This window comes from Clupea harengus, chromosome 16 (genome assembly GCF_900700415.2).
Source record: "Clupea harengus chromosome 16, Ch_v2.0.2, whole genome shotgun sequence".
In the NCBI taxonomy this organism is placed as follows: domain Eukaryota; kingdom Metazoa; phylum Chordata; class Actinopteri; order Clupeiformes; family Clupeidae; genus Clupea; species Clupea harengus.
In genome coordinates, this window is record NC_045167.1 from 10,118,595 (window position 1) to 10,134,211 (window position 15,617).

General features: G+C 46.1%; 1 protein-coding gene across 5 annotated transcripts in view; it reads right to left on the reverse strand.

Annotated features, from left to right (window-relative positions):
* The window catches only part of cald1a (caldesmon 1a), a 57,938-nt gene extending 46,254 nt beyond the window's left edge, over window positions 1-11,684 (reverse strand). For 3 of the 5 annotated variants that reach the window (XR_004165419.2, XM_031582791.2, XM_031582788.2), the window contains exon 1: window positions 11,215-11,460. The gene's annotated coding sequence lies outside the window, so the exon portion shown is untranslated. Of the gene's footprint in view, window positions 1-11,214; window positions 11,461-11,661 lie in introns of those variants that run through there. The other 2 variants (XM_031582790.1, XM_012824544.3) reach the window with 2 other exon arrangements.
* Window positions 11,685-15,617: the final 3,933 nt, after the last annotated feature.

Consider the following 15,617-nt stretch of genomic DNA (forward strand, 5'->3'; position numbering starts at 1 on the left):
GCTTTTATCTATCTTTTCACATTTCTTTTCATCTTCCTTTCTCTTTCTATCTTTCTTTCCTCAAGTGCCTATACGGGGAGTTCAAGGGTATTGAGTGTCAAAAAGTCCTTGCCAAAAGTCAGGGCGCCACATTCCTGGGAGGAGATGGGTCTCTTCACAGATTGTCGCCACACTTCAACTCCAACGCCCTGACTCCCTGCCCCTCCTGTTACCCCCTCCAGTTACCCCGTCCCCACCTCCTCCTCCACCTCCTCCACCCACCAACTTCACCAACCGATATCGAACACAATGACTTCAGTGAGGCCTGTAACTCCAGCAGGAAGCCGAGGGAGACAGAGAAACGTATGGCTGTGTTTTGTGGTTTCCTTCTCCCTCCTACCCCCCCAAAGCCCATTCACTTGTAGGAGGAAAACACAAGGCTGTTTTGTGCAAAAACATGAGGCACAAACACACTGTGGACAGGATGATAGATTGCTCTGGGTGGTGTGTGTGTGTGTGTGTGTGTGTGTGTGTGTGTGTGTGTGTGTGTGTGTGTGTGTGTGTGTGTGTGTGTGTGTGTGGGGGGGGGGGTGTTGGAGTGTAGTAGGATGGCGTGGTGAGACTCACTCCCAGAATAACATACGGGATGACTGGTTAAGGCTTGTCGGCTGTCATCGCACCCAGAGAAAGCAGAACGCTTCCTGGGCCATTAACACCCAGTGTGCGTGGATCACTGCCTCTCCTGAGCCGAGTGCCAAGTGTTGAGTCTCACCCACTAGGGTTGCCCAGGCCATAGCAGAAGAGAAGGAGAATCTTCCAGAAGCTTAAAGGGGCATTATGGAGTTTTTATGTGTAAAGCTACCGAGCTAACTAGCCAAGGGCCAACAGACTTGCACCGCGATCAATAGCACAGCGGGCGCAAACATTTTCACCGGGTTTCAAGGTGAAATGTGTTCACTTAGTAGGCAGTTGGGGCTTTCAATGCATATAGAAATATGAACCTAAAGTCGCACCTCTCAGGCATTCTCTTTCTCTTCCATTCCTTCTCTCCAAGGTCCTTCTGAATCCCTCTCTTTTTCTATATATTTGTCTCTCTACCTCTTTTTCTCTCCTTCTCTCTACCTCTCTTCCCCCCTCCCTCTCCCTCTCTCTCCTCCCCCGTCTCAGAAGCACAAATTCCTTCAGGAGTGGGGATAGCTTACAGGAGCCTCCAAGCTCACGGTTGCCCTAGCACATCTCATTTTTTGCGCATATTTCTGCTGGCTGTTATTATCAGTGTGGCAGCAAGCCAATCTCCTCCAGTGTTTAGCCCTCACCCCATCTTCTAGGGCAGGAGGAGAAGGAGGGGGAAGAGACGGAAAGACAGAGAAAGAGAGAGAAAGAGAGAGAAAGACTTTTTGCAAGTTGTATTCTTGTTGCACTTTGGCAAAAATGTTGTGTATTACGGTCATGTTAATACAACCCCTTTGAGAGAGAGGACGGCCATGTTAATACGACCCCTTTGAGAGAGAGAATAATTTCACCTTGGTAAATTCTGTGGCATATTTGTGAGATATCATATCCTTCACAGAAAAGAGAGAGAGGTACGTCATTCGTGTATAGCAACGTGTATAGTGCTTTGTTGCCTAGCGACCAAAAAGTTATAAATCACTCCCCTTGGGTTAGGACTTTCTAGTAAACAAAGAATACCTGTGGCCATTTTGGCTCGAGTCAAGTAAGCACACTCACTAAGAACACACTGCTCGTATGAGTGATGTGTGCATGTCTAGACCCTTTTGTCTATCAGGAAACTGAGGACTTTCCTGCCAAGAAATCCTCAAGAAACCAAACGTCCTCATATTTCTCAAATACTGACATGTATGAGTTTGACAACTTTATAACAGAGCCTTGTTTTCTCTTTCTTTCTTTCTTTCTTTTTTTCTTTTCTTACAGATTTTGATGACCAATTGCACAATTCAGTTGCAAAGTTTATCATTTTACAGAAGTGTAAATGTTATATGTAAAATAATTTCTATTACTTATTTGCCTTCCCATTGCTGATTGTTGTTATATAAGGGTTTTAATGCACATTTTTAGTGCTGGAGCCTTAATTAATAACAGCTTGAACAACTAATATGTGGTATTTTTATGGTATAATACAGACATTTATTGGCCACCAGAACCTCAGCCAAGCATGAAATTGTACATAATTGAGGAGTGTGTGCTATGTAAGAGATCTCAGGTTGCCCTAAGGGGGCTTTCTCTCTTTCTCCTGTTTTAGCTAATGGCTAAAGTGGAAATAAGTTTAGCCCACAAAGCCCCTGCACTACGAACGCTATTCCAAAAATAAAGAGAAAGAGAGAGGGAGACTGAATGAGAGTGAGAGAGAAAAGAAAAAGAGAGAGAGAACCTACACTGGCCCCCTAAGAGATGTACCCAGAAGACGACAGGCATCTACCTTTCCATGCGCGGCTGTTCCACCTGTGACATCTCACCTCTGCTGCGCACAAATGGCCTTTCACTGGACCGTGGTGTTTACACAGGGCCTGACTGACTGGGGTTTCATTTCCAATAGGGCTTGAACTCCTTTAAGTAGTGAGTGTGTGTGTGTGTGTGTGTGTGTGTGTGTGTGTGTGTGTGTGTCAGTGTGTGTGCATAAGTGAGTGTGTGTCTGTGTGTGTGTGTGTGTGTGTGTGGTTGGTGGTATACCATTACTGCCCATTAAATCTAACCTGAACTAATAGGGGATCATTATAACCCAGGTGGTCTGGCTGGGGCTGGGGCTGGGGTAAGGATTGGAGGGGGTGGGGGGCTGGGGGGGTGTTGTCACGGTGAACAGGCACCCTCTGCCCCCCACAAGCCATCGCTGCCAGGCTGACATGGCCAGTGAAAGCGTCCGTTGTTCTTATTCTAATGCAGCCGTTGTTTGTCTGTCTTCTCTTAAGCTCTTAAGAAATATAATTAGGCTAACAGGTTAGGGTACTTAACTACTAAGGCTGCCACTATGACTTTGACAGCACATTACACTCACACACAATGAAGAAAAGCATCGTGCACAAAATAAACAATCACAAAATAAACCTGGCTAATTCTGATGGCTTCAAGCATGCGTGACTGCAAGTACACACATTTTATCAAGCCATAACAACACTCACGCTGACACACACATGCACACACACACAAACAAAGTCTTCAATGCAGCCTCTATATGCGTGGTGGCTGCTCCATTCTCCTGTCATGTCACACTTTATAGTGTGTTCATGTGGGTACATGAACTAACAGCAAACAACAGCAGTAATTAAAGGCTACTAACAGCCTTTAACAAGCTGCTAACGCAGCTAGCTGTTGAGCTGTGGGCAGAACAAACAAGCAGGTTGGCACTCTGGCTGGTCCTATCATTGTTCAGAGGCACGCGCTTCTGGTGTGACAGACGGTTATTACATGGCTGGTAAGCCTGGCGTCTTGTGCCAGTGACACTGATCTCCGATATGCCAGGCCATCTCTGTGGAGCCCGTAGGAGTGTGTGTGTGTGTGTGTGTGTGTGTGTGTGTGTGTGTGTTGAATTGCCTATTGGCAGTAAAAAGTGACAGGAGTGATGGAGGACATATCATAAGACAATATTGAACCTTTTCAGAAAGAACTGCATGTGTATGTGTGTATATATAAGTGATTCATTAAGTGATTAACAATGATTCATAAACATTCATACTGAATGTCTGGCTTCAGCAGATAAAGGTGTGTGCGTGCGTGCGTGCGTGCGTGCGTGCGTGCGTGCGTGCGTGCGTGCGTGCGTGCGCGCGCGCGCGCGTGTGTCTGTGTGTAACCACACCACTCTAGTGCAACTGACAGAAGACACCACAGCAGAGTGCTGAACCTGCCTGTATTTGAGAGTCAAATTAAGCGATGAGCTACCAGCCAGACTTATGGCTATTTGAATATACTGTGCCTCCAAATCTATGATCACCCCCCCCCTCCCACACACACACACACACACACACACACACAAACTGACATTCTAGTTCTATAACAATCGCATCATGCTAGCCCATGGTCTGACTGAATACTCCTTAAGTGAATACTCCTTGTGAATGAGTCCAACACCATCGTTACCTAGGTAGTGTGCTCATGTTTCATGCATCTGCCATGTCAGCTCACTGATCTCCACATTAAGGCTGATTCAATTTACAACCCCCATATCTACCCACAACCGAACAACTCCCGCCCACTTGCCTTAATGAGGCAGTAACATGCAAAGTGGAATGAAGAAAAAAAGACGAGACGTTCATGCTAGCCTTGCCTCACTGCAAATGCATTCGCTAATGCGAACACGTGGATATGAATCGCATCAGAATGAGTACCCTGCTTTAAAGCAGTTAGTGCTGCTAGTTCAACAGCATTGGAAGCACGCTAACACACTCAAGCTAACACGCACCCAGAATGAGGTGCTGTGCAGGACTGGAAATATACACACTAAACTGTCCCTAGGACAGAGAGACAGAGAGAGAGAGAGAGAGAGAGAGAGAGAGAGAGAGAGAGAGAAAGAAAGAGAGAAAAAGAGAGAGAGAGAGAGAGAGATTTGTGACGGACATTTAGATAACTAACTCCTTCAGAAGCAGATGTGCGTGTCTGACTAACTAACAGTCTCCCTGTCGCCCAGTAATGTGAATAACATAATGTAGTTCTCCCAGACTCCTGACTGACTCAGTCCAACTGTTCAAGTCCAAACACTCCCTGTCTGTCTTAAAGTCTTAATGAACAAGTGATTCATTAGGAGACTCACTCATGGTTCATCTCCATTTATATTGCATACCAAGGTGTTTGATGTGTAGTGTCTCTCTCTCTCTCTCTCTCTGTGTGAGTGTGTGTGTGTGTCTGTGTGTTTGTAAAATTGTATAAAAGAAAGTGGTAGGGGGCCAGCCAGACTGAGAGAAAGGTGCTGTATTTGGACATTCCTCAGAGCCCATTTCCTTACCTGGGATGGTTCGTTGCAAAAAATACACAAACCATACTAGCTAAGTATACGCTAATCACTGGCGTCAAGAGCCCCCCTCTTCAGACCCCCTCCCTCCTCATCGTTACTTACTCTCGGAAAATCACAGGCCATCGTCACGGTGAATATACAAACATGACCTGTTTGCCCTCTGACCTCCTCCACTACTGACCTGTGCACTACTCACTAGTCTGAGAAGTTCAGGTCACCTCAACGTCACCAATCAACTGCCTGACCGGTAATACCAGCATCCCACTCACTAAGTTCCCTCCAGAATCAATACAGCATCTCTATATCGACTGGAGGTTCACTTGGAATTTGTTCATTGTATGATTTAAACTGAACTTTCACTGTGAAATGTAATCCATTATGTACACAGTCTGCACCTCTCCAATCAATCACTGAAACGGCAGCCTTGCATCACCTGGACTACACCCCCCTGACCTGATGAACAAAACCCCAAGTTGCCTATGGTTCTCTCTCTCCGGCTCTTCCTCTTACCTACTGAAGACACTGCTTTCAAACTCACACCTCCGTGCAGAGGTCCCCTCCATTGTGTAGTCTGCTCAGGGCAGACACACCAATCTCCTCTCACAGCAGCGACACGAGTTCCTGCCTAATTCCTCGTTAGCTAAGGATGCACTGCCAACCAAACAAATAGGTTTAGCACAAGCATCTGCAACAGGAAGCCTGCTAGCTAAGTTAAACTCACAAGCAAAGGGAGCAACAAGGCTAGTGAGCACAAAGACGCCCAGCAAGCTCTGTAAGAGGAACAAAGGAGCGGCCAGTTTCCTCCAACATCGGAACACAGCACAGCACTGACTGCAACCAGCCTCGGAACCACAAACTCTTTCCAGCCTGGCTCATCACGATTAATGGAGGCGCCAGAACAACACGCTAGCATACCCCTTCCCCAAGGACTGGTAACATAACTGGGCATACACAGCTAGCGTAGCATAATCACTTCATGGCTAAGCATAGGACTGCTTTACTTTTGTCAATGAATGTGCACCTATTGATTTGGTTTATTCACTGAGCTTTATTGTTGTGACATCTGTTAATGGTTTTCAAGGCTGTGCCACACCGCTAAACTGATGTAAGTTATGCACACAGACGCAGGCTCTTGCATGCAAACCATCCTCTGTCCTAACCTGCCACCATTATCTTATGCTGAAGACACACACTTTGAATTGGCATAAACATAGCCACACACGCAGGGAGAAAACTCCAAAGTTCCTGCGTTACACAATGTTTCGTCATGACCCAACACATGTGTTGACGACCTACATACGTGCAAGTGGAACACTTAATGTGGCACACTGGAGCCACTCACACACACACATTTAAGCACAACTGCACCCACATTTATTTGGCACAAGGTCAAGTACCTACATTAATTGGTGCCGTCCGTGTGAGAGTGGTGCCTATCGTACCTACACTATCTATCTGTGATGACTTGTCTAGCCTCTCCTGTCTCACATGAATTGGAGAATTGCAAAGCTGGATATAAACCAAGCAACCTGAATCTCTCTGAGTTTTGTTGCTTACCCATGTTTGTTTAGCACTGTGGAGCCAGAGAGAACGTCAGGGAGGAGAAGGAATGTAGCGCTCTCTCCCTCTCCTCTCTCTCTTTCCTCTCTTATCTATCTGTCCTCTCCTGTGTGTCTCTCTTTCTCTCTCTCTCTCTCCTGTCTTTCTCTCTTTCTCTCTCCTGTCTTGTTTCTCTCCCTCTCTCTCTCCTGTATGTCTCTCTCTCTCTCCTCTCCTCCTGTATGTCTCTCTCCTCTCTCTCTCCTCTCCTCCAGTATTTTTCTCTCTCCCTCTCTCTTTCTCTCACTCTCTCCCTCTCCTCTCCTCCTGAGTGGAGGCTAGGGGCATGTGATCCCTCTGGGAGAAAACACAGAGCAAATGGGCTCACGAAGACATTTCCTGTGCTTGTTTTATCAGATGAGGCGATGCCTGGCGGCCATGAGAAGGCTCCTCTCTCCAGCGCCACACTCCCCAAACGCCCACACACACACACACACACACACACACACACACACACATACACACTCACCAAAAAACCCTGAGTAATGACTGCAGCCCTGCGTTGTGACACTTTTGGATGACGACATAAAGGTTTGAGCTTGGGGGGGTTAGTGGATGAACATTGGTGTATGACACTCTATAGACACAAAACACACACAGACACACACACTTGCTCCCTTGTTGGGCCTCTCTGAGGCTTAGAGGACTGGGGGTGGCCTGTGAGTCCAACTTGAAACCTAAAGGGTCACAGGTTTCAATTGACAATTTCTTTTTCATTACACCATTAACCCTCCCCCCCCCCCCCCCCCCCCCACTCTGAGCAGCCCATCCCAGAGCACGTGTCAGGAGAGCAATCAGGCAATTACCACGGCAGGCCAAAGCGCCCGCCCGCCCACCTGACTTCAAACGGGGCCCGCGTCTGTGAGAGATTAAGAAGAATAACATGTGCCCGTCAATGTGTCAGGTCATCGGAGCTTAACCACGGCACAGAACGACGCACCCGCTCATAAAGTGAGAGGATTTTTCATCACTTCCGAGGAACAAAAAATGAAAAAATAAAACAAAAAAAATCCACAGACCTCCGCAGCAGGCTGAGATCAGAGGAATATGAGCTCTGGCCTGGCTTTAGTGTTCTAGCGTCTGACTTTTCCACTGCGAAAAACCTGCCTGGTTTAAAGCGAACCCCCCAAAAAAACGAATGAAGAACAACAAACAGAAATATGAAGTCAGATTACAAAATGGGTTCCTGCCATTGGAGAGTTTCCTTTCTGTGAGAGAGAGAGGGAGAGAAAGAGAGAGAGAGAGAGAGTAGCATGGAATTCTAGATTTATACATCGCTAACAAAACATCTGTATGCCACTTATTGCATATTTGCGGGGACCTAAATAAACAAAATCTCCAGTTTCGCGCCGTCCTTACTTCATGGCTAAGGCATGCCGGACTTTGCCATTTCGGCTCAGTAGTCACCGGCAACGAGCTCCGCAGAAGAGCTCCGGTGCCTCCAAAGAGGGCTCTGGGCTTGCGGAGTTACACAGCCAAACCGGGCCGTGTGGTTCTGGACCCAGCACATTCAAATTACATGCTATAAAATTCAAAGCAGAAGGGGGGAGAGAGCAGAGGAAAGGAAAGGAGAGGAGAGAGAGAGGAAAGGAGAGAGAGAGGAGAGGAGAGAGAGAGAGAAGAGGAGAGCAGCGGAGCTGGTGTATGGCTAAGTCTCTCTCTGGGGCGAACGGGCCTCTGAGGTTAGCCTCGCCTCCTCTCTCCTGTCAATCACTCTAACTTGAAGTTAATTGAACATTTCATAACACGGCCCTCAGAATAAACAAGACACTCTTTTTCTTCCTCCATGGCCACCATCTTGCCAGCCCCCAGACCTCTTGCTGAAAAGCCGGAGGGGGAGGTGTGTGTGTGTGTGTGTGTGTGTGTGTGTGTGTGTGTGTGTGTGTGTGTGTGTGTGTGTGTCTGTTTGCTCTGGTGCTCCCAGGCCTCAGTTCAAAGATGTCGTCTTTGGCATTGCGGGTATTTCCAAGGGCTCTTCTAACCACGGAAATTCCACTCAAGTATTGGTTGATGGTAGTGTGTGTGTGTGTGTGTGTGTGTGTGTGTGTGTGTGTGTGTGTGTGTGTGTGTGTGTGTGTGTGTGTGTGTGTGTGTGTATGTATGGGTTCTGGTGAAGCCAGACAGCAGTAACGCTGTTAACATCTGACACTAAAACAGATGTGGTCCGAATCTGGTGGGAATTTGGTGCATATCAAGGCCAGGTCCATACCTGAATCCACTACTCCACTACTCTCTGGGTGTTCTCCTGCCTGTAGGCCTCTATGCTTTTGACCTGACTCAGAATCCTGAGGAGGACAAGTATCAAAGCCCAATGGCCCATACTGATGCCTGAGTTCATGTATATATACATTTATATACATATATATATACATATATTTTCTCTGCTCTTTCTCCTTTCCTCTGCTCTTTCCCCCTTTTGCTTTGAATTGTATAGTACATGCTTCAGCGCTTCACCTTTGCTGTAACTATTAGGGTGGTGGCGCAGCTTCTACCCCAACCCCACCCTGGATACCTCATACCCCATCTCCTCCTTAGAGTCAGTGGGAGCTGTAGGTTCAGTCTGAAAGGCTTGAACCACCCCACGGCAACTCCTGCCCCACCCACCCTGATCCGACAACCGCTGGGCTCCAGCGAGAAGGCTGTCAGAGTCCGGAAGCAGAGGGCAGTGTTTCCTACATCCTGCCACTGCCTTCTTGAACATGCACACAGACACACACAGACACACACACACACACACACACACACACACACACACACACACACACACACACACACACACACACACACATGCACGCACACACACCACATACGCACACACAGACTTCAAAACCAAAACATTGAAAAAAGGGGGTAAAAAAAAAGAAGACGAGAGGGGGAGAAGAAAAAAAGAGAAAAGGAGGGGGAGTAAAAAAAAAAAAAACCCTACCCTGTTATGCATTCCAAAGGCTATTCCAATCATCAGTCACTAAGTTCAATCTGTTCCTTATAAGGTCGGGGCATTCCCCTCATATTTTCACAACACTGAGGCACTATCAGATACGGTTTCATGGCCAATTACTGGGGCTGTCTAACTCCGATCGCTCCGAGCTCCCTCTCCTACTGTCTGCTCGGCCCCTATTCAATACCTGCTCTGTCATCTAATACCAGAACGGGCCGCCGCGCAAGCTGTGCATCGGCGCTGGAACCACATGCCTCGAGGTGCTATGCCAGAACGGGGGACAGTTCATCGCACTTTCTTTGATCTACTGTTACATGCCATGACTGTGTTTTTTTTTTGTCTAGTTTGGTCATGGGGTGAAACAGCTGTGATTTTGGTTGATTTTGTTGGTTAGTTTTATGAGACAGGCTCAGAGGGAGACAAGATGATAGGGAGATGGGAGGGGGACAGAAAGAGAGAGAGATTGACAGTGTGTGTGTGTGTGTGTGTGTGTGTGTGTGTGTGTGTGTGTGTGCGTGTGTGTGTGAGAGAGAGAGAGACAGACAGACAGACAGACAGACAAAGAGAAAGAGAGAGAGAGAGAGAGACTACATTTATTTAGTCACTGAAAGCCTCTTACAGCAGAGCCAAAGAAAACCAGACTGGGGCCTTCGCGTGGTGATTAATGATATCACTGACCGTTGCTGTTTTAATACCTCGCGGTGCCTTAAAGACCCTGTGTGGCTGGTCCCGCGAAACCTTGGCTGGCGGGATGAGAGCTGGCGTGGGTCAATCCGTTGGCTACCTTTTACCCAATACTGAAGCGCGCGGCACAGCGCACCAGACAGAATTAATTTACCAAAGCTGCCCCCCCACAACCCTTCCTTCACGACTCCCACAACAGAGAGAGATTAAACAGTGTAAGTATGTCACTGGCTGGCCACCACTCACCGCAAATATTTTGGGAACCGAGCGAGGAGAGAGAACCGCGCCAGAACAAACACCATATCCAGTTAGAGGATGCTACTGAAGCTCCTTTTACTAATGTCATGACGCTGCCAGAACTGTTGACTGGCGTTAAGGTTTCACTTCACACACACACACACAGGACATCTTCAAAACCCGATGGGTCATAAGCAGGGCATTACAGTATTCGTCAAACTACTTAATAGGCGTGCATCGTACACTGGAACAACACATACCAGTCGCTTGAGTATCACATTAGGAAGGTAAGCAAGTGTTAAAACATAGAAAGGCTTCAAGAGGCTTTAGGGAGTTTTGCTGAGATCTAATGTCTACAGGACGGGAGCAGTGCACGCCCCTGCCCGTACTTGTTCGATAAGGATCTGGACAGGGAAAGACGAGGGTACACTCCTCGGGACAAGAAATTCCACAACCGACAGATATGTTGGTTCGGGATAAAGACAGTGGCATTGGATATTGTTCAAAGCCAACAATCTCAAGTTATTAAGTTACCGTTATAACATGTCTTGAGTGGATCACAATTTTCGAACAACACCGACCGATATTTTTTTTAAAGATGAAAGTTGCAGCTCAGGATGCAAAAGGCATGCCCATTATCATAATAAGACGATCGACTTTTTCTTAGTCTATAACTGCCATTCAAATAGCAATGCAACTGGCTTAAATACGCAACAGTTTTAAAGTAGGGGCGAGACCTAGGCGAGTACACCGCATTCATCAAAGTTGTTATCTAAAGTAGCGCAAACAGGGTCAATAACTTCAGGGAAACTCTTACCTGCAAAGATGACCGATAAAGTACTCTTTTAGGCGAGGTCGCAAATCAACAGATGAGCCAGACGAGTCGCTAACCAGCCCGGAGTCAGAGGTTGAAATACTACAGTGGCTATTCAATAACAGCACACAATGTTGTAAGCTCCTCCCTTTTAAAAAAATTATCGAGTACATCTCCTCAGTGTATGCAGCTGGCAACCTCTACGCATTGTCCTTTGTCTATTCCAAGCATCAGCCAATGGTTGCTTCAAAAAACGACAGTGGAACCCCCCCCTCCACCATCACCACCACCATCCCTCTACTCCCCCCCCCCCCAACACACACAGAAAAAGCATGTCTGGAATTTCTCCGACCAATTAAAGTAACCATCCATCAGATTGCAAAAAAAGAGGGACTACAAATACCAACACATTATAAGCTTTGAAAAGTCGAGAGAGCGGCCAAAACTCACTTGCAGAAATGCCCTTTTTTGGTTATCCTTCTCGGGGCCTCTGCAAGAAACTCTGCTGTCAGAAGCGATCATATGAAATGTTAATCTTGGCGAAAAGGGGCGCTGTCTGTTCAAACACTTAAAGGCAGGCGTAATACCTTATGAGAAATGAGAATACCTCCACTAAGCGATTCATGACAGGATTTAACTTACACAAGGTGTACAAAGTAACCCAATTCAATAAGAAATGGCAAACGTTCTTTGGAGTGTTCAAGTTACAGTGAAACCGTTTCTATTCATAAAGTGTCCCAAGGAAGAATGCCTCTCAGAGAGTTCAGACCCAGTCATTTTTTTTACTCTCATGGGGGGTTTTAATTGCCATGTCTATTGTATGTGTATAATTTCAACTTCCAGATTCTGCCTTCAATTCGTGTACAGGATATTGTTGTGTCTTGGTGGATTTGGTAAGGATTCCGATCCTGTGTATGCCAAAACAATAGAGCCAGTGTCCTGAATTACGAAACAGTACAGGGCACTGTTGTTCTTTGTCTACCACTTAAAACAATGATCATTTGGATGACAATCAGCACAAAAGACAACACTTCAGTGATTCAAATTAGTCAGGCAGAAGGATCTAGTACTTGTTAGGCATTCTCTCTCTATCTCCTATAACTCTCTATCTAACATAATACATTAGCAGTACATTGGACGTTTTTGGCCTTTGTAGTTCATAACTGTGTGTGTGTGTGTGCAGCGGTGCCCCCACCTGTATGCGAAATACGCACACTGTGTACCCTAGCGGGCTGACAGTTTTGTTTTGATACATAGCACACAAGGCAGTGGTGAACATGAAGCGGAATCTGAGGAAGGGAAATATAAAATTGTGAAAGTAAATTGAAATAATACTGAATTATTATTATTTAAAATACAAAAAAAGATAAATGAATGTAGCTTAATTGAACTTTGGCCGTGGAGCCTAACCTCGCTGAGTTAGCATACTGATGCCCAGTCTGGACTTGGCAGATGTGGAGCTGGACCTTGAACTGGAGCAACACAGCAATACTGCAGGGGACTGACTCTGATCTGTGCACCATCCTGAGAGAGACAATGCACATGTTCCCAAATATTCACACTATAACTGAAGTTCTACTGATGATGCCCTTTCAGAAAACTGCTTCAGCAGAAAGGTCATTCAGCCGTTTGAGACATTTTAAGACATACCTGAGGATCAGTATGACAGACATGGGCTTTATTAATATAATTGTCTCTAATGAGTACTAATAGAATTTGAAATCGATATGGAGAGAGTTTTGAGGGAGTATGACACAACAGGGACCATGAGAGTTAATCTTTCATTGTAAGTTAAGCTTACAATGAAAGAGAGTTTCATTCTTTTAAGCCAGGGTTGGGTTAGGCCCTTCTGTTGGTGCACGTAATGAGCTAGCAGCCAAGAAACACATTTGTTTCAGTCTTTATCTGATCAACGTTTATTCTTTCTTTCAAAATGCATTTAAAATCCGTGGATGCTAGCCCAACGTCATTTGGTTCAGTGCTAGCAAGTTAGCTAGCTGGCATCTGAGTGATCTGATATAGAACGAAAATTTGTTTACAGAAGATCTATGGCTGAGTTCATTAACTCAGAACTACAGCAAAATGTGAGGTAAATCATGTCTTGGCTGTAGTAGTCCTCAAACTACCATAAAGTAGTTATATAATAAGTTAACGTTCCAACCGATTTCTTTTTAAATGTGGCTTGTTTCGCAGTGCAGTCTTAGTCACATTGTTCTGTGCTCCAGATGCTCTCATTCACTTCTGTTTACGAAAGTAGATGGTTTCTCTATGTTTACTGAAAATGAGCTGCTGACACTTAGGTTGTGCTTGGCACACTCTATGGTTGCACAACTTTCTTGAGTGTGCGTTTCATGAAAGAGAATCCTGTGGGTACCACTGTGTATGTATGTGTATGTGTGTGCATGTGTACAATCATCATAATATAAGCAGGGACAATTATTACAGAAGTCTGGAAATCAAAGAAATCATGCAACAGACAGAATGTGGTGTTTTTGAGGTTGTGTGTGTGTGTGTGTGTGTGTGTGTGTGTGTGTATGTATTTAGTGTATGTGTGAGCATGTGTGCGAGTCAGTGTCCGTGTATGTGTGTGTGCTGGGGTTGCAAGGTGGGAGGTCTTGGTCTATGATTATTGGTCTTTCTCTTCTCTTTGCAGACCTTGAGTAGTTTACCTTTAGGCAAAAACATAGTGAGCGGTAAAAGCTGATGTAGGCGATGGGACACGATGGTACAAACCTTATTGATGCGTTTCTATGGTAATGCAACAGTTCTGGACACAGTGTGTTTACAAAGGGTCAAATGAGAGCTCACCCCAGGAGGCCCTCGCCTGGGCTATATTTGCATCATGAGGTCAGATGTTTGTCTGAGTAATATGCCCTGGTTTATAGTAACTCCAGTAAAGAATGACCTCATATTGGCACAATTATCAATGAAAGCTTTTGAACATATTTGGTCATTGGCTACTGTTAGGGTATGTTGCTTTAGGCTGACTTGTACTGTAGTTAGACAGTAAAAACGTTCACAAACATACCTCATCCACAAGCTTGCTTCTTGGTTACCTGTCGGGCTAGCTTAGTTACCTGTCGGGCTAGCTTGGTTACCTGTCGGGCTACCTTGATGAGGTCCTGAAGCAAGGCGGATGGCGGAGGATTCATCGTGGTACGATTGGAAGGCCACCCTAGACTTGTTTATGTTATGTGCGTCGTCGCCAGACTGGAGTCCATAACCCGATGATTCAGGAAAGGTGCTTCAGTGCATGAGGAACAATGATGTTAGAAGATGTGTTCACACAGGATGAATCACACTAGTGTAATTGTTAGCATGAACGCTGAGTATGACTGAGATTGAGTGAGTATGAAGCAGGTATCAGTCATTGCTGTCTGTCACTTTAATTTGGTGAGCTTCAGGTCCACACCCACACTCATGGATTGACACACTGAACAATGCTTGTTTTGTAATCTCCCCCTCTCCCAATACACACACACACACACACACACACACATACACACACACACACACACACACACACACACACACACACACACACACACACACACACACACACACATGTGTGTTCTCATCATCCCCACTGACTTATTCTCTTTTGAGGATACATACACACACATGCACACACGTTTTTACACAGAAAAACACAAGACACACACACATAAACTGCCTATCACCCCCACTGGCTTACTGACTTTGGTGGATACACTCACAAATGAACACACTTTTTTTGTGCACACAGACAGACACACACACATGGTCACACATAGTCACTTGCAGATGCGGATTCCGAATGGTGAGTTCCCAGAAAGCTTTGCTCTCCCTCCTCTCCGACCCTTGCAGCGGTAGCCGTAGTCTAACGTGTTCAAACATCTCGTCAGACATCAAAGAGGCCCCCGGATTAAAGTAAGCCACTTTCTCCTCACTCTGTTTGGTGAGGCTCTGCTCGGATGCCCTACGGTAAGCAGGCTAAGGACCGGGCCTGCAGGGCTCTGTGCAGAGCTGACCCAACAGTGGCTGAGAGAGAGCAGCCTGATCTGGCCCAGATCTGGCTCTGATCTGGCTCAAATCTATTCATGAGTCAGCTGAATTGTCTGGCTGACCTCTGCTCCTCTCTGGACTCTGCAGATACGAAAACAGGTTTTTGCAGGGACGCGCCGGAATCCAGGAACTGCCATTCCGAGATAATCCCAAAAGGGTTTTGGTTGTGGCTGATTGGGATCAATGTTTGTGAGGGAGGGTGTACAGTTAATGCTCCCTTAACTCCTAATACACAGTTTCCGCGGGAGAGAGCTCCCAAAAAATAATGTTGAGGGTGTTTCCAAGTTCACTGTGGGTTGCAGTGACTCTTCCAACCAGTGCAGTTTATGACAATGAATCATGCGTCATTAGATGAACTTACA